Source organism: Corvus brachyrhynchos, unplaced genomic scaffold (genome assembly GCF_000691975.1).
Source record: "Corvus brachyrhynchos isolate BGI_N302 unplaced genomic scaffold, ASM69197v1 scaffold503, whole genome shotgun sequence".
Classification (NCBI taxonomy): domain Eukaryota; kingdom Metazoa; phylum Chordata; class Aves; order Passeriformes; family Corvidae; genus Corvus; species Corvus brachyrhynchos.
Window position 1 is genome coordinate 66558 of NW_008236952.1, and position 4510 is coordinate 71067.

Genomic DNA, 4510 nt, shown 5'->3' on the forward strand with positions numbered 1-4510 from the left:
CTCCCCACAGAAGAGACCCCCTGCCCCTGGCAATGATGTGAGGTGGTATAGAATAACCTCCGGGTCTAGCCATGCCCCCTTCCGGCTACTGCAAAAATTAACCCTGTCCTGGACGGAACCAGGACAATACCGCCGTGAAACCACAGGGTAACTTGACTGTTTTAATGCTGTAATTGTTTAGATTAATATCTCTGTTTATAAATGTTGCTGACTGTAAAATGAATTCTCAAAAAATGTCAGTGGAGAGGGAGGGAAAGGCAGGAGCTGCATTTGTGTCTGAATGTGAGTAGGGAATTAAAGGCAAGTCTGTTAATATTTCTGGAGACACTGTTCAGGAAAATTTTATCCTTGTGAATGCTTGAATTATTTGCTTACAAATTGTGACAATATTGTTGGAGTAGGCGATTTGGCACATTTTAAAATATCTTTCTATTTTTTTCTATCAGAATTAATAGGAGTTTAGATACTGTGGTGGGCTGACTTTGGCTGGATGCCCAGTGCCCATCAAACTGCTCTATCACTCCCTCTTCTAAGCTGGACAGGGGAGAGAAAATAAGATGGAAAACAACTTGTATGTTGAGATAAGGTAGTTTACTAAAGCAAAAGTGAAAGGCTGTGCATGCACAAGCAAAGGGGGAAACAAAGATATTATTCTCTACTTTCCATCAGCAAGCAATGTCTGGCCATGTTACGAACGAGTGTTTAAGATTGCTTAAAAAATCACTGGCAAGGGTATCATTAGAAACCAGGTTTAATATTAAGCGACAGCATGACAAAGTTCGTTGGCAAGGTTCACTCTACTATTTACCAGACAGTTAAAGCACACCAAGGAAAAAAGAAAAAAACCCAAACAAAATCCAGTCAATCAAAACAGAAATGAGCCGAGAACTATCTATGTGTGTGCGTGTGTGTGCGTGTATGTGTGTGTGTTTAGGTGCATGTGACAAAGGATAGAAAGGGCAAGGATAAAAAGGAATATGGCCTAAAACCGTAACAGCACTCAAACTTAACTTATAACTTAACCATAATAATTTAACAAAGGAATAACACTTAACAGCATTTAACCTAACTTACATTAAACTTACAGGCCTAATTTGCTTAGATATCTAAGGTACTTAAACATCTAAGAGAGCAGCATTTCCCCCATATTTGCTATAGCATATGCACACATGTATACACACAGACATAAAGAGTCAGTGCAAGGTACATGTGAAAAATTCCCCTTGAAGGTAGTAAAATACTCACTTCAGATGCTTTTGCATCTCCTCAACAGGCAAAGGGTTGAGTCTTGAGGAGTGGGGGTATTGGCCTAGGACTTGTTGTTCAGCGATCGTCCAAGTATAGCAAACTTGAGAGTTCACTGGCTCTGAGAGGTGTCCCACTCAGAGGGAGGTTGCTGGTCACAGCCCGCTGTGGTCCGGAAGAGCTCAAAGGGTCTCATTTTGGACCGCTGTTTATAGGCCACAAGAGAGTGGGCTTTAGCCAGAACAGTGTTTCATTCTGGCCACATTTTGGATCAGGGCACTTTCTTTGAAAATGTGAGAACGAGGATATTATGCCATTCAGGCAAGAAAAATAGTTTCCAAGGCTGTTCATAAAGAAAACAGGAGCTCATTAGACAGCAGCAGTTCCTGGGTGCAGATAGTGTTTCTGATAAGCTCAAGAGGAGCTGAGCTCAGGTGCTGTTTGTCAAGGCCGAGGCCTAACGAGCATTTCTCAGATTGCAGTGCGGCCTGAAAAAGGGGGGGGATGCACCACAACAGGCCATTTCCCAAGAAGCAGGGCTTCAGCACACATAGTGGTTGCTCCAGAAGGCAAACATTGTAAATAACAAATGCCCCCCCTTCCTCCTCATTTTCTTAGCTTTTATATCTGAGCTGACATCATATGGTATGGAATATCCCTTTGGTTAATTTGGGTCAGCTGGCCTAGTTGTGTTCCCTCCCAGGATCTTGCCTACCCCCAGCCTATTGATGGGGTGGGGGAGAATATTGGAGAGACAGGATAGGAGAAACAGCACACTCAATTGTTGGGTGCCGACACTGGCCCAGCTCGGGTCATTGTTGCACTCCTTGCTCCTCACTAAATTCACTCTTTCTCAGTTCATGTCATTTCTGCTACTTTGTGCAACATACATCTCATACCACAGATTATTTTCCCGCAAGGTTAAATCTCCTCAAGGCACACACCAGGTCTCCCCATCCTTCTGCATTACCCACCAAGTACACCATGGCCCTTGGGCAAAGAAAATCCAACAAACAGGTTTGCCTTTTCCTATGGGAGGAGAAATCCACACTGACTTCTCCAGCCACTTTCCTATGTGTAGTATGGGGACCTTATCTTCTCCCACAATGTGTAGGGGGTTTGTTTGGGCTGGACCAGAGTGGTTAGCAGATCCTCTGGTGTTAAGCAGCCAAGTGGCTTCTGCTAAATTTGTATCCCAATGCTTACATGCCCCATTGCCTAATACTCTTAACATAGTCTTCAGCAGCCCATTATACCTCCCAATCTTTCCAGAGGCTTGTGGGTGATAAGGGATGTGATATATCCACTCAATGCCATGTTTCTTTGCCCAAGAGTTTATAAGGTTATTTCTAAAATGAGTCCCATTGTCTGACTCAGTTCTCTCTGGGGTACCATGTCCCCACAAAATGTGTCTCTTAAGGCCTAAGATGGTGTTTCGAGCAGTAGCATGGTTTACTGGGTATGTTTCCAGCCAACCAGTAGTTGCCTTCACCATGGTGAGTATGCAGCTCTTGCCATGGCATGTTCATGGCAGTGGTCCAATGTAGTCAATTTGCCAGGCCTCACCATATTGGAAACCCATCCACTGCCCTCTATTTCAGGGAGATTTCATTCACGTAGCTCCCTTAATTGCAGCACGTTTCACATTCGTGAATAACCTGTGTGATAGCCTCCATGGTCAGGTCTACCCCTTGATCACAAGCCCATCTGTATGTTGTATATCTTCCTAGATGTCCTGATGTTTTTATACCAAAATCGGCCAGATAGAAACTTTCTAACACAGTTTTGAGTATGAGAAAGCAGGAATTCTTTATTGCAGCATGCTGGTAACTCAGAAGATCCTTCCTCTAACTGAGTGCCCCGAACATCAGGTAAACAGTTTTTATCACACACACTGATTACATATTCATTAGCTAGCCCCGCTTTCTTGATCTATATGTATTGCTTTATTTTACATAGTCACACCTCTGTCGCTGTTGTACCGGGGACAGCGAGAAAAGCAGCATAGACTTGGTCCAGAGGAAGGGAATGGAATTATTTATTAATTTCCAAACTTGTTTATATAACCTGGTTCACTTGAATGGCATAAGGTTATTGGTCCTTTGACCATCCACCTCTTAGAATGATTGGTTAAACTCTACAACACCCATTTCAAAATATTTCTCCAGTGAGTAACATAACAAACTGCATAACAAAACTGCAGCTGCAAGATAAGGTATTGGTTTACAAAAACCTCTCCCTGTTCCCAGCCAGCGTGTGTGTGAAAGCAAGACTCTCACACGGATGCTGGCAGAAAGCTGGAAAATTTCTCTGCAATCAAGCTTTCAGCATCCACAACATCTCTTATCAGAAGTCCTTATATGGCTCTTTGCGGTCTTCTTTGTTGGTCTTCAACATCCGGTGTCCTTTTTAGGTGGTTGTTCCTCGACCCCCGCTTTTGAGTAAGTGCAATATCATTGCTTTGCATAACTTCTGCTTTGTCAGCCTTGCAAAGCTGAGCTGGCATCCTGCTTGCATTTTGCATGATTTCTGTTTGCCTGTTACATCCTTTATCTACTTCTCCAAGGCTGGACTGTTCTGTTCTACTGTCATCAGTTTTGTGGGCCCATTGGGCTATAAATATTTCACCCTTCCCTTCCCAGTCTAAGTTTACCTGCACTATTCCAATTTTGGCATTCTTATCTATCTATTCATTGTTCTGATGTTCTTCAGTGACACGACTTTTGGGCATGTGAGCATCTGCGTGACATATCTTCAGAGTCATGCTTTCTACCCATGCAGCAATGTCCTGCCACAATGCAGCAGCCCAGATGGGTTTACCCTTGTGTTGCCAATTGCTCTTCTTCCATTGCTCTAGCCAACCCCATAGGGCATTAGCCACCAACCAGGAGTCACTATAAAGTACAGGCCACTTTTCCCGTTCAGCAATCTCTGGGGCTTGTTGGATAGCTTTCACTTCTGCAAATTTCCTTAACTCGCCTTCTCCTTCAGCACACAGCAGTTTTCCCCGCAGGAGCAGGACTCCACACAGCAGTTTTACCTCCTGATGGTTTCCTACTGTTGCAATTATTAAAGGATCAGGGGCATGGATCATTGATAGAATTATGGGATCAATAAAAGAACTGTAGCAATAGGCCTGTAAGCAAAAGGCCTGTGTGTGAGAAAAACTCTCCATGAGAAAATTCTTGTGTGAAGAAAAAACAGGGCTGGGAACAAAGAGGGAGTTTGAAGATTTGCAGCTGTTCAGATAAGACCCAGAGAAGGG